Consider the following 24,271-nt stretch of genomic DNA (forward strand, 5'->3'; position numbering starts at 1 on the left):
TGAAAACGCTATAACCTACTTCCTTCGTTCCTAAATATAAGTCATTTTAGAGATTTCATTACGGACTACATATAAAGCAAAATAAGTAAATGTACACTCTAAAATATGTCTATATATACATCCATATATAGTTTCTATTGAAATCTCTAAAAATACTTATATTTTGGAACGCAGGAAGTACGTACTACATAGATTATCTAGTCACTCCTCGTCGGAGATGTCGACAATCTCCTTGCCTGGGTCCTGCTTTGGCATTCTCCTCCTCTATCTCCACATCGAGTTTGGCAAAAAACGCGTCGGGCGCCACTTGCTCCCACCGAAGGAACTGCCGGTGAGCCTCCACATATGCCTCATCTTGGATGGACTCCAGGATGGCCTGCTGCTCCATCATTTCCGCGGCTTGGGCGATGATGAACCATGTTGAGCCCCGGAGCAGGTTGCTCCGCCTCGTCCTCCTCCGGATCCGCCATCTTCATCGGCTCCGACGGCAGCTCTCCCTCCTCCTCTTCCGGCTCTGGCGAGTCCAAAGGAAGCTTGGCAGTGATGTGGGCACGCGCCTTACCTAGATCTCCTCCACGATCTGCCTCCGGTGCTCCGGCGTGAGCATAGTGTACGTGGTGACCAGCCGCCGGACCATGACGATGCCGGAGAGCGTGGGAGAGCGGGGGAGAGGAGGCGAACGGGTTCGGGTGGCGGCGCGGAGACAGAGGAGGTGGATGGGCTAGGGTTGCGGGACGCCGGCCGGCTTAAATAGCCGGATTTGGCCTCGCGCGGCAAGCTGGAGTGGCGGCACGTGCCGTTCACACCGCAGCGACGGAGGAGGCGTCCGTCGGACCGCCAGGTTTTCGGGCGAGTCCGCGTGGGACCCCCATCGTCAGTCCTACGTGATGGACGCGCCCAAGCGCCCCCATATCCGCTCCATAATTGGGCTGGATATGAGGGGTGCCGATCAGCCTGGGCGTTTAAGGCCCGTTTGAGGCACCCGTCTGGGTCAAAAATTTGTGACCGGGTGGCCCGCCCGGTCGTATGAGGCGGGTTTGGGATGTTTGACCGAGCATCTACAGCGGCGGACACTAAATGACGCCCCTCAAACGCGCGCAGACCTGCGCGTCCGCGGGGAGTGACCGACTGACCGGTCACACCATATAATTTTCTAATGCATCCGAGTATCTCATATTTCAATCCGAAAAAAAAGAGTACCTCATATTTTATACCTTAGATCCATACAAAGTATACAAACGAAATCCTACGTACTACGCAAACCACACTAGTTTATGCTTCGTTGTCGAAGATGTCCACCACCTCTGTGTCGGGCGCCTGGTATACGTAGATGGGCTCCAGCTCCTCCTCCTCATTCATAAAGGCAAGCATCTCGTCGATGTCCGCTTCCTGCTCCGTCTCGATACGGCGGTTGGCCTCCCCCTCCGCCTCCAATAGAAATGAATCGACAATTGCCTGCAGCTCCGCCTACAGATCTGTGTCACTCGCGTCTGTCACGTCCTTAGATTTTTTGGACCGAGCCGTCCGCCCGGGCATTTAAGGGGTTTAAGGCTTCCGGTCACGCATTTGTGAGCATGGTGAATCCATTTGTTGTAGGTACTATGGTGAATCCGTTTGTGAGTGCGTGGCTAGCTTTAGAATCCACCTGCACGCATGCATGTTTCGTTGGTCGCGTATTTTAAGAACAACAGCGATGGAAATTAGTAGGCATGCAACAGCAGCTAACCACCCGCCCGACGCCTCTCTTATGGCAGTAAGTAGACACTGGATACGCCCATGGTTTGAAACTTCGGAGTACAAACTGTATATAAAGAATGGTCTGGATGGGTTTGGATTGAAAATATGTACAGTTTGGATTGGTTTGGACTGCACCCCTTGCTGATTGGTCTAATCTGGTTTGGTTACTAGACTTATACACGTATGGATTGGGCTGGTTTTAGTCTGGATTACAAACTATTCTCAGGTTTAGCGCCGCCAGAAGGTCTCACGGCGATGGTGCCCTACCGTCGTCAACTGAGGTCGCCGCCGCCGTTGGCCACGGTTTGGTCGCCTTCAAAGCAGGGAGACAGGGAATGACGCCAACAATCAATGGAGATGCGTTGTAGAACAATGGGCCAGCACCACACTGTAGAATAGAAGATGGATCCAATTTCTTTTGGAACACAAAGTGGTTTGGGAAAGTTGCCTACTGATTTGAGAACTGAAGCGGATGCGAAATTTCTGGGTTGCAGTTTTTCCCTCTTCGTAATATTAGGAAACAAATCATGTCCCCCTAAAAAAGAAACAAATCATGACACTCGTAATAATTTTGTAAAATAACGCGGTGTGTTTCTTTTCATGTTATTTATCGTACAAGAATTATCAAACCGGGGGAGGGGCATTGGGTCGAGCCAATCATTTTGGTTGTTGGTGGAGGGAGCAAAACCAGCATGATCATAGGAGGTGGGAGGAAATAAAACCAGACGAAAAGAGTACAAGGCTGCTCTATTAGGAGTAGAGATAACAAAAATATTATATTTCTATTCCAACTTGGTTAACATCAACTGCACATGAATCAGTTAAGCCATCAGCATAAAATATAATATATGAACATCTATTATTATCTTCATCTTTTTTGCAAAACATAATGACTATAACTTTTTCGCCAGGAGCATCAATAGTTAAGGCTTCAAGACAACTGATGACTCAACCTTCACCCTTTCCAGTAACCTCCTTAGCATGAATGCATCATTTTGACAACCTGACAACACTTCACATGACAATTAGAAATTAAAAAACTGATCTGAATTAAAAATAGCATTGGTGCATACCTTAAGAACATCAACATGTGAACTAAAAATAGCGTTGGTGCATACCTTATCTTCACGAATATCAATTTGTGAGCTTACCACATTACATCAGTGGTGCTTCTTCCGGTGAACCAAAATACATAGATAGTCCCGAATGAACCAGTGTTCCCCTCACTCCACAAACCCATGCGGTTGTTCACATTGTATCAAATAAATACATGAGCAAACAATACAACACAACTCTCTCTCTCATCTACACAACAACAACAACAACATATTTTAGTTGCACAATAATAATCACGTCTAACATCTCTCCCTCCCTCTCTCTCTCCCTGTAACCAGAAAAAAGGACCAGTTCTCAAAACACTTACGCCAACCAGACAGAAGGGACCGGTGCTCAAAACATTGATGCAACAAGAGAAACAGAGAATACATAGCACCAACATGCTATTGTCGCAAACATAGTAGGAATGTACGATTAGTCGCAACCATCATCTGGTTTGCTTTCTCTCCATAACAAAGTATAGACCATAAGACTTGGGTTTTAAAACTCAACATTTCAAACAAGAAATTCATAGTTGTAATCAAATGGACTCAGAAGTGCTTTTTCCATACATACAGGCAAGGACCAAAAATACAAAGATTTTAGTTTAAAAATGCAGTTAGGATCTTCATACACACCAATCACTTCATCATCTCCCAATATGCTCACCACCACGTTGATGATACATCTAACTCACAATCTTCTAACCCTCCTGCAAAACAAAGGTATGTCAAGTGGTCAGACCAACATGCTGATTGCTTTACTGAAATATGAATCAAATAGACACCCTGAAAATTTGGCATCAAGGAAAAAATGCAGAAAAAATTATTGGAGCATAGTTAGTACAATTGTAGCAAAACCAGATATTTGGGAATGTGTATTTTTTGGTGCTTTTGAATCCAACCTTGATTCTGGTTCAAACTAAGATTTGCATGCAAACAACTTTGACGATGCAATACAAGCATGCCGCTGAAGAATTTCTGCTTAAACTTCTGACCCTTTGTCATACCTATGAAAGATATTGTTGTTATGGTTTAACAATCTACAGTTCCTATCATAGAGACCCCTCAGGCCCTAGAATAGCAAGGACTGTCATTGCATACATGAAAATATGTTGATACAAACTTTTGTGTACAATAATGCATACCTTCTTCTGCAGCAAGGTCAATATATCACCGAATCACACTTCTGAACTTCTTCCTTCAGATTTGTCCCAGACATCTGGCAATTGAAAATTCACAAGATTTACAAAGCAGAGACTAAAAAAGTACTTGACATAACCCAACATATCTACCTGAACATGTAAGTGCAATATCTATGGATGTGGAGCAGACTTTGAAAAAGAGTCTCGCGAGATATCCACGACCACCTATGGGACCAGGAGGCCCCTTGCTGGTTCGGCAGGGGGACGTCGCGTTGCACGAAGAGCAGACCAGCGCACGACAGCACGACAGAGAGCACACAAGCGATTTACCCAGGTTTGGGCTACCGCGAGGCATAAGACCCTACTCCTGCTTTGGTGGACTGATGGTCGAATGAGGATGGTGGAACGCAGTACACTTGCCCGGCAGGGGTTGCCGTAGGGCTGTAGTCACTACACACATATGGTGGTATGGGTTCATCAACTTTCTAACCTTCTAACCCCTCCTACGGGTGCCATGGGACTCCTTTTATAGATTAAGGGGTCACCACAATGGCAAAGTAGTCATTATCCACTAATATGATAGCAAACAGTGCTATCATACCTAACAGTTCCACCCTTCCGCCTCTGAAGAGAGGACGGGAGTCTTCTCCTCCCATGGAGTTTCACTTTAACACCATGCTCATCGCGGAAGAGTACGGAGGGTTTCTCTTTGTGGCAGGCATCTCCTTATGCAGATTTGAAAGCTTTGGCTGACTAACCTCTCATTTTTGTCGCTACCGGTAGGTAAGTGGAGGAGGACACGGAGACCCTCATTCATCATTCCCGGAAGAGGCTCCGGCGCCTCGGGTCGCTGGAGGGCGCAGAGGGCCCTGCTTCGGCAGGGAAGGATGCAGAAGACCTCGTGCTGAGCCCCCAGCCCCCGACCTGGGAGCGGAGACTTGGCCCCGCTTGCCAGAGATGATGGAGGCAGCGCTCCCCCCCGCATGGAGGAGGTGGTGAGTCTACGCAGGGCGAGCCCCACCCGAAGGGGCATGCCTCCTCTGCTGCTCAAGCCGAAGAGGTCGTCATGGAATTCTCCGCGGCAGAGACGGTGCACAAGGCTGCCGAGCCCACCCCAACAGAGGATGAGGCTCGTGACCCGGCAACAACTCCTGCCGGGGAAATGGAGGCCCCTGCCCGGTAGACTTCCCCGGGGAACCTGGCTGAACCCTTATTTTCTTTTATACTCTAGTTGCCTCCACCAGTTTCTTCATTCGCTTGAGATTTTTGTTTCTTCACTGCTTCCTGGCACTAGTGTAGAACCGGGCAATAGCACCGGTTCGTAAGGCCCTTTAGTGCCGGTTTGGTAACCGGCGCTAAAATGTAGGCACTAAAGGCCCCCCCTTTAGTACCGGTTCAGCACGAACCGGTGCTAAAGGGCAACCACGTGGCACGAGCCAGCTTCGGGGGCAGGGAGCCCTTTAGTACCGGTTGGTGTCACCAACCGGTATTAAAATGTTGGGGGGGGGGGGGTTTGGGTTTATGATTTCTTTTTCATTTAATTTTGTGTTTTCCATTTAATTATTTTTCGTTTGCTGGTATTTTACGATACTACATATTGTACACGTTATGCATATATATAAATAGAATTTCTAGTAGAACCGATCATAATATATATATATATATATATCATCGAATGTCTCACAACCACCATTAATTAATTCACACATATATACACACATGTATATATATATATACAATTTCTCCTAATTGGTGCCTTCGGAGCCAGTGGCATTAGCCTAGCTAATTGGTGCCTTCGGAGCACGATAACAATTGGAAGTGGTTCATGGGGGCGGTAGCGGGTAATAGTATTCTCCTTTGGGATCTATGACCTGGTCGAGCAAAAATCCGCTATTTCCTCTTGAATTGCTTCTATGCGGTCCTGTGCTAGGAGCTTGTCCCGCACCTCTTTGAACTATTAAGAAGGAGATCAATATGCATGTGTATTAGTTGTGTGACTAGATATCGATAATGGTGTAAAAATTATGAATAGTGTTCTGACAATCGATATCGTATCCACTCCTGTCTTTGAGATTTGCTCCTTTCGGACGCCATCATGGGAATGTTCTCGCAAACGTAGTATGCACATATATCATTCCCCGGCGCCTGCTTCAGGGCCTTTACGAGAATGGAATTTGATCAAATAATAATTAATCAAGCATGATAATTAAAGAGATGGCAGCTAGCTAGTACTACTTAATTACTTACCTTGGGTCGATACCATTTCAGATTTTGTTTCCATGGGCCTGGAGTGGCCCTGATGAACTTTGCCCAAGCCCTGCCTGCCGACAAAAAAAATGAATAAATGGGTTATTAAATAGTTGTTATCAGGAAATGACGAACTAATTAAATAGGCCGAGATATAGTTAATAATGATTGAAATTACCTGTTGACTATCCCCTTCACGATGGCACTTGCTTTCTTAAGTAGTGAATCTAGTACTTCAACTGTTCCTTCATCAACTTTAATGATTAACAAGATCCAGTGAAATCTGCATGCACACACGTTTGCATGTATTAATTAAGCGGGCATATGTAAGCAAAAACATGTAGCTATAGCTAGTAGGGAAAAACAGAATTTGTAGTACAAGACAGTGTGACTCACTGGAAGTTGTAAGGAAGTAGTATATCTTCATTGTATTTGAGTTCCTTGAAGAACTGTAGCATGCTTTCCTCTACACTTTTTTCGTGATATGGATCTATTTTCCATGTGTATTCATTAATGGTATTTGGGTCAACGAACCCAATGCCATAGCGTCCACCTTTTTTCATTTCATAAATCTTCATCCTGCATAATACCACAGAAAAGAATATAGTGAGGATAATTACAGGTAATGATTGATCAAAATGATCAGTACAGCTAGCTTGAGACTTAAATTACAGAAAGAAATCACTTACAAACAATAGCAACTGACGATAGATTTGTCGAGTGTGTCTTTATTGTATAGCTGAAATAGTTCTGAATACTCAATGGTCACAGCTTTCTCATGGTAGTAATGCTCCTTGTTGACATTCACCATGAGGGACTCTCGATTGGAAATCTTGGTAATGTCCATGTACCATTGATGCAATTCATACATTCTCGTTGGGAGCTTATTGACCTCCTCTGGCTCGAGCAAAGGTTGGCCCCGGGCATATTTCCGTTTTATTTCCTCCTCTCTAGTCGGAGACATGGGCTCGATATCGAGGAGTTGTCCAACAGTGATCCCGATCGATTCAGCCTGCGCAATATGATCCTCGGTTATTACCACATCGCCCACCCCGGGAACGTTAATGATTTGCCCACAATAATATTGGGCGCGCCTACTCTCATGTGTTGTTGGCACAACAAGCGGGGGGATTGATTGCGCCGCCTGTTCTCCCAGCTAGGGAACAGTTTTATCGCTCCTTTTGCCAGCTGATTTGCTCGAGCTCGAGCTCACCTCTTTCTGTAGACGTGCTCGATTTAATTTCTTGATGTGGCGCTCATAGTCTGTGTCAACAGGCTTGGGAGCTGGTGGTCTAGCCATACGAATGAAGTGGTCAATCTTTTCCACATGCACTTTTTCCCTTGGCGGTGGTGACGGTTTCGGTGCAAAATGGGCTTCCACCTCGGCCTTCGATATGGCTATGTTTTCCTCCTCGGACTTGTCGTAAGGCCTCTGCGGAAGAGGCGCGAGGCTTCGACCATATTGAAATCGCTTGCCTCCGCCTGTACCTCCAGTACTACCTCGACTTGTACCACTACGCACCATAGCTGAGGCGGCTCTCTTCCGTGATTGCTGAGGCGGCGAAGACGGCTGACGTGGCCGAGTTGGAGGAGGAGGAGTGGCCTGAAGCTGTGCCGGACTTGGAGGAGGAGTGGCCTGAAGCTGTGCCGTACTTGGAGGAGGAGTGGCCTGACGCTTTGCTAGACTTGGAGGAGGAGGAGTGGCCTGAAGCTGTGCCAGACTTGGAGGAGGAGTGGCCTGACGCGTTGGTGGACTTGGAGGAGCGGGAGTCTGCTGACTCGGTGGCGGACTGCGACGAGGAGTCGGATGACGCGGTGTCGGTGGCCTTCGAAAGATGATGCAATCCTTTCTCGATAGGATGATACGATGGTTGGCCTCTCCTAGTGTGGGCTCATCGTCACCTCCAGAAATGTCAAGCTCTAGCCCCGAATATTGGTCCACCACCTCATCAACCAAGACACGAGCATAGCCCGCTAGAATTGGGTTGCAATGGAAGGTTGCCTCGTGGGGATTTGTAAAAGCAAGGGCGTCCGCCACCTTCATGGATATGTTCTTCATTTTAAAGTGTAGCTCACAGTTAGTGTTCTCCATGATGTCATCCACTGGGTAGCTATCCAGCAATGCGTCGTCCGGGGCGGAACCCACGCTGCTTCTTGGCATGGATGGGACGGTGCTATCCATTGGTGGATCATCCGCTAGCTGCTGAGACCCCCTTTGCTGGCCAAGTGAGTCGATCTGCTCCTGCTGCCGCTGGAATTTGACTGCCAAGTCCGCGTGCGCTGATTCTAGGCCTTGAAGGCGTTCATAGTCTATCTTCCTCTGCTCCTCCTCCATCTTCCTCTTCTTCTCCTCCGCAATATTCTTTCTCGCACGGGTTCTGTAGTCGGCGTTCTAGTCCGAAAACCCCTCATACCATGGAATAGCGCCCATGCCTCGTGTTATTCCCGGGTGTTCAGGATTTCTCAGGGCACGCGTAAACTCGTCGTTCTCTCTGTTGGGCTCGAACAACCCCGATCGAGCCTCTTCTATTGCAACAAGTAGCTTATCTTCGGCTCCGTCCAGACATGCCTTCTTCGAAACTTTGCCTGTCTTCGGGTCCAACTCCCCACTACTAGGGAAAAGCCTATACACAGAATTTTACCAATAGCGCTGTACAAAATCAAGCGCTGCTGCTACTTAGTAGCAGCGCGCGTAAATAAACCGCGCTACTGCTATGACTTTAGCAGTAGCGCGTACTAGCGAAAAGCGCTGCTGCTACGTTTGAACTGGGCGCACATGGCTAGCCCAACCTAGCAGTAGCGCGTATAATGGCCCAGCGCTACTGCTAATCTCCTTAGCTGCAGCATGCTTACGTGTAAAGCGCAGCTGCTAACGGAAATAAAATAAAGTGAAAAACAAGTAGAAAAGTAAATGAAAATGAAAGAAATAGAAAAAGGAGAAAGGGAAAAAATAAAATGTAAAGAAAAATAAAAGAAAAAAGGGAAAAAGGAGAAAGGAATAGCAGTAGCGGGTTTCAGTAAACGCGCTATAGCTAACTTAGCTATAGCGCGTTTCCGGGAACGCGCTACTGTTACGTTTCACTTAAACATCGGTTTCCCCCACCCCGCCCCCCGGCCACCAATTCTTCCCCAAATCATCCCTCGCCCTCGCCGCCGTCTCCTCACCGCCGCCGCCCGAGGCCGCCCTCAGCCTCACCGCCGCCGCCCGAGGCCGCCCTCAGCCTCACCGCCGCCGCCCGAGGCCGCCCTCAGCCTCACAGCCGCCGCCCAAGGCCGCCCTCCACGTCACCGTTGGCGCCCTCCACCTCACCGCCTCCCGAGCCCGCCTAGGACCGCCCTTGCCCGTGCCCGAGCCCGCCCTCTCCGCCCCTGCCTCCGTCACCGAGCACCTCCCCGCCACCGTCTCTCCCCTCTCTGTAAGTCCCCCACCCCTCCCCCTCACTCATCTCTCTCTGTATTTTAGAGAAAAAATTAGATGTTAATTAGATGTTTTTCAGTTAGGGCACTAGAGTTTTGCTAGGTTAATTAGGTTAGTAGTGCTGCTAGTAGTATTGGTACAGTAGGTTAATTAGGTGATGTTAAATGAATAACCTAAATGAATGAAATTAGTAGTTAATTGAATTTTTTTCCTTTCATCATTATAGAGCACTAAAGTTAACTGAATTTTGTTCTATTAGTAGTTAAATGAATTTTCTTCTACACTGTTTGCACATGTGGTTGCTCGTGTATATTTGGACACTGTTTGCAGGGAATGATGCTTAGTGGCCTATGTTTTGCCGGAATGTTGATTCATTTCTTTTCCGGCAAATTTCAGGTTCTCGATTTGTCCACTTTTTAGCAAAGCTCATGCCGAAATTTTCCGTGAATTTCGGCATGACTTGTGCTACAAACTAGGACATATCGAGTGCCCGTGATTTGCCGCACCAGGAAGGAGTCAACATTCCTACAAAACAATAGGCCTTTTATGTCATTATTCATTTTATTAGGTCTAGAATTAATTGACTAGATTTAATCATAGGAAACATGGCTAGCAACGATGAAGGACATGGTTCTGGTGATTGCGACGACGCCTACCGGGCGGCAGACGAATTTTTTAGCCTTACTGATGATCAACCGATGTTATTGCTGGGCCCACCGGTGGCATCGGGGACTGAGACCGACACGCAGACCGGTGCTGAGACTGAGACCGGCGCTCAGACTGAGACCGGCATCGAGACCGGCGCTGAGACTGAGACCGGCGCTGCCTCGGGGAGCGGAGCCGGTGTAGAACCGAAAGCAAAGAGGCAACGGGTTCCTAACAAACTCAGGACTACTAGAGTGGTGGTCACGGAGGTGGACGACAGCAATTTTGAGCCAACGACGCCCGAGGAAGCGCGTCGATGCTACGACAATCTAATAGGCTGCATCGTACGGACAACCGCCACCATCAACGATGAGAAACTACAGAAGATAGAAAATATGAGGAGCTCCCTCCTAAAGAAGTTTCACCAGATATTCTTGTTCCCGGGCCGGAATGAGAAGGATTATAAAGATCCAGATGAGGACCCGACAATGAAGAAGATAAACAAACACGCCATGACCAAGTTTAGCGACGCGTTGGCCGCCTGGAAAAATCGAGTGAAAGCAAGGATCATCGACAAGAAGGAACCCTACTCCGAGATTGTAAAGCATAATCCGACAATCACGGAAGAGCAGTTTCAAATATTCAAGGAGGCTTGCGAGGCCGAAGATGCCAAAAAAAGTCTAAGTACATGAAGGGGCTTCAAGAGAGGAACATTGGGAGCCACCACCTCGGAAGCCGTGGTTACGGCGGAAAGAGGTCCAAATGGGCCAAGGAGGACGCGAAAGCCGTGAGTCTGGGCATCCCAGACCCCTTGGCGGAGTTCACCGTCCCGCAGGAGCGTGACGTCCTCAGGGCCCGACACCGTTGGGACCCAGTGAAAAAGGTTTACGAGACAACACCGGTCATTACGGAGTTCATGAGACTGCTGGTAATTTTAGTTTCTGATCAATTCGACTACACACGTTAGTCATATTTGTAAACGATCATTGTGCCTTTTGCAGAGAGAGTAGCACAGGATTGCGGCCGAAAGCGACTCGCCGTCTGAGGCATTGGCGAGGCCCAAGTGGGACACTCCATTCAACCGGGCGTTGAACATATTGAAACAACAACCGGTGGATACTAGACTGTCGTATGGACGCGTGCACGGTGTCGGAGACGGCGCCATGTGGAAGAAGTACTACCGTGATACCACGGAGGAGAGAAAGGAAAGACAGAGGTTAAATGAAGAAAACATCGACAAGAGGGTTGAGATTGCGGTTGAGAAGAAATCAACTGAGACAGTCGCAACAGCGGCAGCTGCCGCAAAACAGGTGGCTTTAGATATTTCTACTACCTTGGTTCCGATCGTTTTCAATTGGACCAGGCAAAATCCAAAAAAAGATGCAGCGGACTTTCCCCTTGCTGACTTCTTGGCGGGGAGCAGCTCGACTAGCGTTCCGCGGCAAATGTCGTACGTCGACAGCTTCCCCGCGGATAATTTCTTCCTCCGATTCGATTACATATTCGACATGTTTCACGTGAAGAAGCTGGATTTTACGTTTGTCTGCCTTTATGCCTTGCACATGAACTACATCATCGGGGTTGAGCAGATATCTCATATCTGTGTTGCTGGCCCGTACTACATGCACGAGGGCTTCTTGGGAGTCTATGCAAATCACCGTGAATACGCGAGGGATTACATCGTCAGTTTCATGCTCACCAATAAGGACAAGGGGGCGATTCTCATGCCTTATCATCCCGTGTAAGTCATCCGTGCTGCTATCCTTCCTTCGATTTCAATCATTCATTTGCACGGTGGAGGCTAATTAATTTGAGGACTTATTTTGCGCAGCGGCGAGCACGCCATCCTCATCATCCTCTACCCCTAATTCTCCCACGCTCTTTACTTGGACACGTCGAAGAATATTCACAAAAAGGATTACACCCACATCAAGGATGTTCTCGACAGTGCTATGTATCACTACCAATCACTGGGTGGAGAGGTCAGGGACAAGAAGATGAGGGGTGGCAGGGTCGCCTTCAGCCATAAGACCAACTTCTGCTGCATCCAGCAACCGGACGATTCTCTTAATGATGGATTCTATGTCCTACACCACATGCTGGAGTACAGACGGGATCACCAGAACCTTCGCATGGCACCTTCTTCCGGCGATGCCCATATTCTGCAATGGGCAAAGGACATAGGAGATATCGAGGATCATCGACTTCGAGCTGAGTTCTATAACATCCAGCGCGAACTTGCCCAAATCATCATGAAGGAGGTCGTCGGAAAAACATGGATGTTCTACGGAGAAGGACAAATGTCGTGGGAAGACGTCCGAACATGGATAGCCTCTCAGCGTCTCGACCTGAAGCCTTTCACTAGGCTCGGGGACTATCTCCCTGACTTGGATGGATGGAACGACATGTTGGAGTGATTGTCCATATATGACAATGTGTCCGTTTAGTCCATACTTTCTGTATGACAAAACTTTGAGTTATGCACGGTGAAACTTTATTTGTGATGTAATTAAACCGTCCTCCTCCTCGACTAGCGAAAATCACTCTAGTTAGGGCATTTTGGGGTACGATGAACTTTGTTATTTATGCTTATGATATGTTGTTTTTATTTTTGCCAAGTCTGTCTCTTTCTGTTGCTCAACTATATATGTTGCATATCATCGACTCATGTGATGATGCAGGTGCATAGATCATAGATGGCGAAGAAGTGCTATGCCAGGAGTATATATACGACAAGTGGCCGGAGTGTCAGGCCCTTCCGGTTTCTGAGCGACAGGCAGTAGTTAGTTTAGAGGTTCACGCTAATGCGAAAGAGGGATATGAACTCATGTTCTCAAAGTGATAGCTCTTCTCGCGTATATCATTGTTTAGATGGATGACGATGTATTTGCATATCATTCGAGACTTGTATCGCTATTTTCGAGATGATGACGAGAGACCACTTTGTGTTGGATGATGATTACGATGATGACATGATTTGATGAGACTAATTGTATGTATATGCTATGATTACATTTGTATGTGTATGATATGCTAAAGATTATTGTATAAAGCCTATTCAAATACAAAACAAATACAAAACAAATATGCAGGAAAAAAACTAATAAATAAACTAGTAGTAGCGAGGGGGGAAATTTAGCAGTAGCGCCGCATTGTCAGTAGCGCGTCCCAGCAAACAGCGCTGCAGATAATATCAGTAGCGCCCTTTCCCAAAGAGCACTACAGCTATTCATGTATAGCAGTAGCGTGGGACAACCGGTGCTACTGCTATACGTTAGCTGTAGCGCCTTATTAGTAGCGCCGGTGCCCGCGCTATTGATAGGCCCAAAACCCTCGCTGCTGGTAGGCTTTTCCCTAGTAGTGCCCCCCATGCACATAGAACCAAGTCCTGCACCTGGGGGCCAGCTCAATGTTTCTGGAGTGACACCTGCATCCAGCATCTCTTTCTCAGACTTATCCCACTTAGGCATTCCCACCGCATAGCCACCTGGCCCCAGCTTATGGAACTTATCCTTTTTTGCGGCATTGGCCTTGTTTATTCTGGATCGTTCCTTAGATAATTCTGAATCCTTGAATTTCACGAAATCATCCCAATGAGCACTTTGCTTCTCTAGTGTTCCCTCAAATACTGGAGTCTTCCTTCCTCCCTTGACGTACTTGGCCCATTCACGAATCTTGTGGTTCTTGAATGCAACCGCCATCTTCCTAAGAGCAGCGTCCTTGACTTTCTCCACATCTGCATCTGTGAAATGATCTGGTAGGGTGAAATGTTCCATGAGCGTTTCCCAAAGCAAATGTTTTTGTCTGTCGTCGACAAAAGTAACTCCTAGATGTGGCTTTGCTGGCTCTCTCCATTCTTGAAGGGAGATCGGGAGTTGGTCCTTCACAAGAACTCTGCACTGACGAATGAACTTGTTCGCAATCTTCTTAGGTGCTAATGGTTCGCCATTAGGTTTGATTGCCTCGATATTGTACTTTATGCCCTCCTTCAACTTTTTGTTCGGGCCTCGTTTCGTCCTGTTGCCTGAAGATTTGCTCGATCCGGATGGCTAAAAGAAGAAAGATTGATTCGTTAATATATCTTCAAGTCATTTAAAACATGTGATGGTCACCAGATGCCTGCTTATATAAATATATATACCTCGCCGGTCTTTGTTGTTTCAAGATCAACATTTTCTTCGTCATGTTCATAGTTCATGACTTCATCAATTCGGTCGTCGCGATCGAATATCATATCACCCTCCCCGGTGTTGTTTAGATATTCGGAGCCGTCATAATCTTGTTCATTCTGATCATCATCTGGCCCACGAGGATTGCGTATGATATTGAACAGGGCCTCTTCTCCCTCTGTGCCGGTATTGTCCGCCATAGGTTTTGTTTAACTAATCCAAAAGAAATATATTCAAATTACAATGCATGGATGCAATCAATTAATAAGGAAAAACTGAATCAATCATAGTACATAATAAGCATCATCGAATATAATCTCGAATACGTCGTCTCGAATAATAGATATAATCTCGAATACATCGTCTCGAATAATAGATATAATCTCGAATACATCATCTCGAATAATAGATATAATCTCAAATACATCATCTCGAATAATAGATATAATCTCGAATACATCGTCTCGAATAATATATAATCTCGAATACATCGTCTCGAATATTATATATCGAATACATCACTGGCTAGGTAGCTAATAAAGATCTAATACTACAGAAGAATCTAGGACACTCGCGGTTCATGCGGCGCGGGCGGTGGACACCCAAAGAGAAGGAACCCTCACAGGATCATAGCTGAAGTGAGATCCCTGAAGAAACTGCTAGGTATTGGAGAACCTGCCGCCCTCTAACGCAACCATGTAGCGATGGACGTGCTCGTCCTCCTCCCTGACACGGCGACGTACCACCTCCGGCGGGGCCGGCTCCCTCCGCACCGAAACTGGCCCACGTGAACGCCACCAAATGAGTTCAGGGTCGACGACGGGACCCGGGGCCGGGTTCCTCATCAAGCGGCGCCCCCCTCCAGGCAGCACCTCCCAGTGCCAGCCCGGCAGAGCCCAGTCCCGGACATGGGTCAGCCAGACGTCGTCGCGGACGGGTCGACGGCGAGGATGCGGGCCGGGCATCGTCGAGAACAAATACTAGCTATATGCCTGCAAAAAGTAACATTTTTTTAATGATTGGATTTTGATAACTAAAATTTCTAACATTTCTATATAACTAACATTCCTATAACATTTCTAACAATGCTATATAACTAACATTTCTATAACATTTCTAATATTTCTATAACTAAAAAACAGAAGAAAAAAAATTATAACATTTCTATATATATATAACTAACATTTGTATAACATTTCTAATATTTCTATAACTAAAAAAAAGAAAAATTTCTAACTTTTTTATAACTATTTCTATAACTAAAAAACAGAAAAATTTCTAAAAATTCTAACATTTCTATAACATTTCTAACAATGCTATATAACTAACTATTTCTATAACTAAAAAAAGAAAAATTTCTAACATTTTTATAACTATTTCTATAACTAAAAAACTAAAAAAATGTATGTGTGTGTGTGTGCTCACCGGCGAGGCGATAGGCGACGGGGGGCGGCGATGGGGACGACGACGGGCGCGTCGACAACGGGGATGGCGATGACGGGGACAGGGACGGGGCGGCGACGACGGGGACGGGGACGTATGGGCCGGGGCGGCGACGACGGGGATGGGGCGGCGATGACGGGGACGGGGACGACGCGAGACGGGCCGGGACGGCGCGGCGGTGACGACGGGGACGACGGGGCGGCGACGGGGGCGGCGATGAGGGATATGGAGACGGGGGCGGCGGGCGACGGGGCAGAGGAGAAGCAGATGAGAAACTGAAATTTTTGAAGTGTTTAGTTATATAGGATGGACCTTTAGTACCGGTTGGAGCCACCAACCGGTACTAAAGGCCTGTTTTGGCCAGGCCAAGCGGTGGGAAGCGCACCCCCTTTAGTACCGGGTGGTGGCTCCAACCGGTACTAAAGGCCCCCCCTTTAGTACCGGTTGGTGCCACCACTGGGTATTAAAGGGGGTGCGCTAGCAAGGTGCGGTGCGGCAAGTTTAGTCCCACCTCGCTAGCCGAGGGGCGTCCGCACTTGTTTATAACCCCCCGTGCGGTAGCTCTCTCGAGCTCCTCTCCAAAGCAGGCCTATTGGGCCTACATGTTCTGTGCTGCCCTGTGGGCCTACTGGGCCTTTGTGGGCCTGCATCCTGGCCCAACAATAGGTTGGGTTTCTAGTCGTATGCAGGCCGCTCTGGCCCAGTAGGTGGGCTTTTTTTTGCTTTATTTATTTTTGAGTTGTTTTTTGTGTATTTAGAGTTTCTTTGTGACTATTTTTGCTTTAGGTACAAAAAATTACAAACTTTCTGTTAGTGCCCGTAGTTTTCAAATTTGAATAGTTTAAATTTTGAATTATTTGAAATTGGTGTGAATCACTAGTTTGTGAATAACTTAACTTTAAAAATCGGTGTATTTAGAGTTTCTTTGTGAATATTTTTGCTTTAGGTACAAAAAATTACAAACTTTCTGTTAGTGCCCGTAGTTTTCAAATTTGAATAGTTTAAATTTTGAATTGTTTGAAATTAGTGTGAATCACTAGTTTGTGAATAACTTAACTTTAAAAATCAGTAAAGGCATGAAAGAATTTGTTTGCACATAAAATTTCTCCGCGTTTCAAATGCCAAAACACATAACTACCCTAACTATTACAGAGATTCCCTCCTGGGTGTGAAACACAGAAGAACGTGATGATAGTGAAGCCGATCACATCCCAGATCTTTGGGTGTGAAACTTTTTCTTCGCGTGTGTCCCTTTGCGCCGTAACCATGGAAAATCTTCATCATTTAACGGGATGCTCGGGTTAATATTCACTGTGAATGGAGCAATTTCATCAAACTTTTCATAATCTTCTGACATGTCTGTCTTGTCATCCACTCCCACGATGTTTCTCTTCCGAGAAAGAACTATGTGCCGCTTTGGCTCATCGTACGATGCATTCGCTGTAGGGGAACGTAGTAATTTCAAAAAAAATCCTACGCACACGCAAGATCATGGTGATGCATAGCAACGAGAGGGGAGAGTGTGATCTACGTACCCTTGTAGATCGACAACGGAAGCGTTTGGTTGATGTAGTCGTACGTCTCCACGACCCAACCGATCAAGCACCGAAACTACGGCACCTCCGAGTTCTAGCACACGTTCAGCTCGATGACGATCCCCGAACTCCGATCCAGCAAAGTGTCGGGGAAGAGTTCCGTCAGCACGACGGCGTGGTGACGATCCTGATGCACTATCGTCGCAGGGCTTCGCCTAAGCACCGCTACAATATTATCGAGGACTATGGTAGAAGGGGGCACTGCACATGGCTAAGAATATGATCACGTGGATAAACTTATGTGTCAAGGGGTGCCCCCTGCCCCCGTATATAAAGGATCAAGGGGAGGAGGCCGGCCGGCCCTCTATGGTGCGCCAAGGAGGAGTCCTCCTCCTAGTAGGAGTAGGACTCCTACTAGGAGGGGGAAAGAAGTGGGGAGGGAGAGGGAAAGGGGGCGCCGCCCCCCTCTCCTAGTCTAATTCGGACCAGGGGGGAGGAGGCGCGCGGCCCACCTTTGGCTGCCCCTCTCTCTCTCCACTAAGGCCCATATGGCCCATTACTTCTCCCGGGGGGGGGGGGGTTTCGGTAACCCTCTGGCTCTCCGGTTTTCTCCGAAATCACCCGGAACACTTCCGGTGTCCGAATATAGCCGTCCAATATATCAATATTTATGTCTCGACCATTTCGAGACTCCTCGTCATGTCCGTGATCACATTCGGGACTCCGAACTAACTTCGGTACATCAAAACTCATAAACTCATAATATAACTGTCATCGAAACCTTAAGCGTGCGGACCCTACGGGTTCGAGAACAATGTAGAAATGACCGAGACACGTCTCCGGTCAATAACCAATAGCGGAACCTGGATGCTCATATTGGCTCCTACATATTCTACGAAGATCTTTATCGGTCAGACCGCATAACAACATACGTTGTTCCCTTTGTCATCGGTACGTTACTTGCCCGAGATTCGATCGTCGGTATCTCAATACCTAGTTCAATCTCGTTACCGGCAAGTCTCTTTACTCGTTCCGTAATACATCATCTCGCAACTAACTCATTAGTTGCAATGCTTGTAAGGCTTTATGTGATGTGCATTACCGAGAGGGCCCAGAGATACCTCTCTGACAATCGGAGTGACAAATCCTAATCTCGAAATACGCCAACCCAACATGTACCTTTGGAGACACCTGTAGAGCACCTTTATAATCACCCATTTACGTTGTGACGTTTGGTAGCACACAAAGTGTTCCTCCGGCAAACGGGAGTTGCATAATCTCATAGTCATAGGAACATGTATAAGTCATGAAGAAAGCAATAGCAACATACTAAACGATCGGGTGCTAAGCTAATGGAATGGGTCATGTCAATCAGATCATTCACCTAATGATGTGATCCTGTTAATCAAATAACAACTCCTTGTTTATGGTTAGTAAACATAACCATCTTTGATTAACGAGCTAGTCAAGTAGAGGCATACTAGTGACACTCTGTTTGTCTATGTATTCGCACATGTATTATGTTTCCGGTTAATACAATTCTAGCATGAATAATAAACATTTATCATGATATAAGGAAATAAATAATAACTTTATTATTGCCTCTAGGGCATATTTCCTTCAGTCTCCCACTTGCACTAGAGTCAATAATGTAGATTACACAGTAATGATTCTAACACCCATGGAGCCTTGGTGCTGATCATGTTTTGCTCGTGGAAGAGGCTTAGTCAACGGGTCTGCAACATTCAGATCCGTATGTATCTTGCAAATCTCTATGTCTCCCACCTGGACTAGATCCCGGATGGAATTGAAGCGTCTCTTGATGTGCTTGGTTCTCTTGTGAAATCTGGATTCCTTTGCCAAGGCAATTGCACTAGTATTGTCACAAAAGATTTTCATTGGACCCGATGCACTAGGTATGACACCTAGATCGGATATGAACTCCTTCATCTAGACTCCTTCATTTGCTGCTTCCGAAGCAGCTATGTGCTCCGCTTCACATGTAGATCCCGCTACAACGCTTTGTTTAGAACTGCACCAACTGACAGCTCCGCCGTTTAATGTAAACACGTATCCGGTTTGCGATTTAGAATCGTCCGGATCAGTGTCAAAGCTTGCATCAACGTAACCTTTTATGATGAGCTCTTTGTCACCTCCATATATGAGAAACATATCCTTAGTCCTTTTCAGGTATTTCAGGATGTTCTTGACCGCTGTCCAGTGATCCACTCCTGGATCACTTTGGTACCTCCCTGCTAGACTTATAGCAAGGCACACATTAGGTCTGGTACATAGCATTGCATACATGATAGAGCCTATGGCTGAAGCATAGGGAACATCTTTCATTTTCTCTCTATCTTCTGCAGTGGTCGGGCATTGAGTCTTACTCAACTTCACACCTTGTAACATAGGCAAGAACCCTTTCTTTGCTTGATCCATTTTGAACTTCTTCAAAACTTTGTCAAGGTATTGCTTTGTGAAAGTCCAATTAAGCGTCTTGATCTATCTCTATAGATCTTAATGCCTAATATGTAAGCAGCTTCACCGAGGTCTTTCATTGAAAAACTCTTATTCAAGTATCCCTTTATGCTATCCAGAAATTCTATATCATTTCCAATTAGTAATATGTCATCCACATATAATATCAGAAATGCTACAGAGCTCCCACTCACTTTCTTGTAAATACAGGCTTCTCCAAAAGTCTGTATAAAACCAAATGCTTTGATCACACTATCAAAGCGTTTATTCCAACTCCAAGAGCCTTGCACCAGTCCATAAATGGATCGCTGGAGCTTGCACACTTTGTTAGCTCCTTTTGGATCGAAAAAACCTTCTGGTTGCATCATATACAACTCTTCTTCCAGAAATCCATTCAGGAATGCAGTTTTGACATCCATCTGCCAAATTTCATAATCATAAAATGCGGCAATTGCTAACATGATTCGGACAGACTTAAGCATCGCTACGGGTGAGAAGGTCTCATCGTGGTCAATCCCTTGAACTTGCCGAAAACCTTTTGCGACAAGTCGAGCTTTGTAGACAGTAATATTACCGTCAGCGTCAGTCTTCTTCTTGAAGATCCATTTATTCTCAATTGCTTGCTGATCATCGGGCAAGTCAACCAAAGTCCATACTTTGTTCTCATACATGGATCCCATCTCAGATTTCATGGCTTCAAGCCATTTTGTGGAATCTGGGCTCACCATCGCTTCTTCATAGTTCGTAGGTTCATCATGATCTAGTAGCATGACTTCCAGAACAGGATTACCGTACCACTCTGGCGCGGATCTCACTCTGGTTGATCTACGAGGTTCAGTAGTATCTTGTTCTGAAGTTTCATGATCATCATCATTAGCTTCTTCACTAACTGGTGTAGGTGTCACAGAAACAGTTTTCTGTGATGCACTACTTTCCAATAAGGGAGCAGGTACAGTTACCTCGTCAAGTTCTACTTTCCTCCCACTCACTTCTTTCGAGAGAAACTCCTTCTCCAGAAAGTTTCCGAACTTAGCAACAAAAGTCTTGCCTTCGGATCTGTGATAGAAGGTGTATCCAATAGTCTCCTTTGGATATCCTATGAAGACACACTTCTCCGATTTGGGTTCGATCTTATCAGGTTGAAGCTTTTTCACATAAGCATCGCAGCCCCAAACTTTCAGAAACGACAACTTTGGTTTCTTGCCAAACCATAGTTCATAAGGCGTCGTCTCAACGGATTTTGATGGTGCCCTATTTAATGTGAATGCGGCCGTCTCCAAAGCATAACCCCAAAACGATAGCGGTAAATCAGTAAGAGACATCATAGATCGCACCATATCTAGTAAAGTACGATTACAATGTTTGGACACACCATTGCGTTGTGGTGTTCCGGGTGGCGTGAGTCGCGAAACTATTCCGCATTGTTTCAAATGTACACCAAACTCGTAACTCAAATATTCTCCTCCACGATCAGATCGTAGAAACTTTATTTTCTTGTTACGATGATTTTCAACTTCACTCTGAAATTCTTTGAACTTTTCAAACGTTTCAGACTTATGTTTCATTAAGTAGATATACCCATATCTGCCTAAGTCATCTGTGAAGGTGAGAAAATAACGATATCCGCCACGAGCCTCAATATTCATCGGACCACATACATCTGTATGTATGATTTCCAACAAATCTGTTGCTCTCTCCATAGTACCGGAGAACGGTGTTTTAGTCATCTTGCCCATGAGGCACGGTTCGCAAGTACTAAGTGATTCATAATCAAGTGGTTCCAAAAGTCCATCAGTATGGAGTTTCTTCATGCGCTTTACACCAATATGACCTAAACGGCAGTGCCACAAATAAGTTGCACTATCATTATCAACTCTGCATCTTTTGGCCTCAACACTATGAATATGTGTGTCACTACTATCAAGATTCAATAAAAATAGACCACTCTTTAAGGGTGCATGACCATAAAAGATATTACTCATATAAATAGAACAACCATTATTCTCAGATTTAAATGAATAACCGTCTCGCATCAAACAAGATCCAGATATAATGTTCATGCTTAACGCTGGCACCAAATAACAATTATTTAGGTCTAATATTAATCCCGAAGGTAGATGTAGAGGTAGCGTGCCGACTGCGATCACATCGACTTTGGAACCGTTTTCCACGCGCATCGTCACCTCGTCCTTAGCCAATCTTCGCTTAATCCGTAGTCCCTGTTTCGAGTTGCAAATATTAGCAACAGAACCAGTATCAAATACCCAGGTGCTACTGCGAGCATTAGTAAGGTACACATCAATAACATGTATATCACATATACCTTTGTTCACCTTGCCATCCTTCTTATACGCCAAATACTTGGGGCAGTTCCGCTTCCAGTGACCAGTCTGCTTGCAGTAGAAGCACTCAGTTTCAGGCTTAGGTCCAGGTTTGGGTTTCTTCTCTTGAGTAGCAACTGGCTTGATGTTCTTTTTGAAGTTCCCCTTCTTCTTCCCTTTGCCCTTTTTCTTGAAACTAGTGGTCTTGTTGACCATCAACACTTGATGCTCTTTCTTGATTTCTACCTCCGCAGCTTTCAGCATTGCGAAGAGCTCGGGAATAGTCTTATTCATCCCTTGCATATTATAGTTCATCACAAAGCTCTTGTAGCTTGGTGGCAATGATTGGAGAATTCTGTCAATGACGTAATCATCTGGAAGATTAGCTCCCAATTGAATCAAGTGATTATTATACCCAGACATTTTGAGTATATGCTCACTGATAGAACTGTTCTCCTCCATCTTGCAGCTATAGAACTTATTGGAGACTTCATATCTCTCAATCCGGGCATTTGCTTGAAATATTAACTTCAACTCCTGAAACATCTCATATGCTCCATGACGTTCAAAACGTCATTGAAGTCCCGATTCTAAGCCGTAAAGCATGGCACACTGAACTATCGAGTAGTCATCAGCTTTGCTCTGCCAGACATTCATAACATCTGGTGTTGCTCCAGCAGCAGGCCTGGCACCCAGCGGTGCTTCCAGGACGTAATTCTTCTGTGCAGCAATGAGGATAAGCCTCAAGTTACGGACCCAGTCCGTGTAATTGCTACCATCATCTTTCAACTTTGCTTTCTCAAGGAACGCATTAAAATTCAACGGAACAACAGCACGAGCCATCTATCTACAATCAAGCATAAACAAGCAAGATACTATCAGGTACTAAGTTTCATGATAAATTTAGGTTCAATTAATTTACTTAAAGAACTCCCACTTAGATAGACATCCCTCTAATCCTCTAAGTGATTACGTGATCCAAATCAACTAAACCATGTCCGATCATCACGTGAGATGGAGTAGTTTCATTGGTGAACATCACTATGTTGATCATATCTACTATATGATTCACGCTCGACCTTTCGGTCTCCGTGTTCCGAGGCCATATCTGTATATGCTTGGCTCGTCAAGTATAACCCAAGTATTCCGCGTGTGCAACTGTTTTGCACCCGTTGTATTTGAACGTAGAGCCTATCACACCCGATCATCACGTGGTGTCTCAGCACGAAGAATTTTCGCAACGGTGCATACTCAGGGAGAACACTTCTTGATAATTAGTGAGAGATCATCTTATAATGCTACCGTCAGTCAAAGCAAGATAAGATGCATAAAAGATAAACATCAGATGCAATCAATATAAGTGATATGATATGGCCATCATCATCTTGTGCTTGTGATCTCCATCTACGAAGCACCGTCGTGATCACCATCGTCACCGGCGCGACACCTTGATCTCCATCATAGCATCGTTGTTGTCTCGCCAATCTTATGCTTCCACGACTATCACTACCGCTTAGTGATAAAGTAAAGCATTACAGCGCGATTGCATTGCATACAATAAAGCGACAACCATATGGCTCCTGCCAGTTGCCGATAACTCGGTTACAAAACATGATCATCTCATACAATAAAATTTAGCATCATGTCTTGACCATATCACATCACAACATGCCCTGCAAAAACAAGTTAGACGTCCTCTACTTTGTTGTTGCAAGTTTTACGTGGCTGCTACGGGCTTAAGCAAGAACCAATCTTACCTACGCATCAAAACCACAACGATAGTTTGTCAAGTTGGTGCTGTTTTAACCTTCGCAAGGACCGGGCGTAGCCACACTTGGTTCAACTAAAGTTGGAGAAACTATCACCCGCAAGCCACCTATGTGCAAAGCACGTCGGGAGAACCGGTCTCGCGTAAGCGTACGCGTAATGTCGGTCCGGGCCGCTTCGTCCAACAATACCGCCGAACCAACGTATGACATGCTAGTAAGCAGTATGACTTATATCGCCCACAACTCACTTGTGTTCTACTCGTGCATATA

The sequence above is a fragment of the Triticum urartu genome, chromosome 6A, assembly GCF_056163025.1.
Source record: "Triticum urartu cultivar PI428250 chromosome 6A, HENAU_Tu73, whole genome shotgun sequence".
NCBI classification, from domain to species: domain Eukaryota; kingdom Viridiplantae; phylum Streptophyta; class Magnoliopsida; order Poales; family Poaceae; genus Triticum; species Triticum urartu.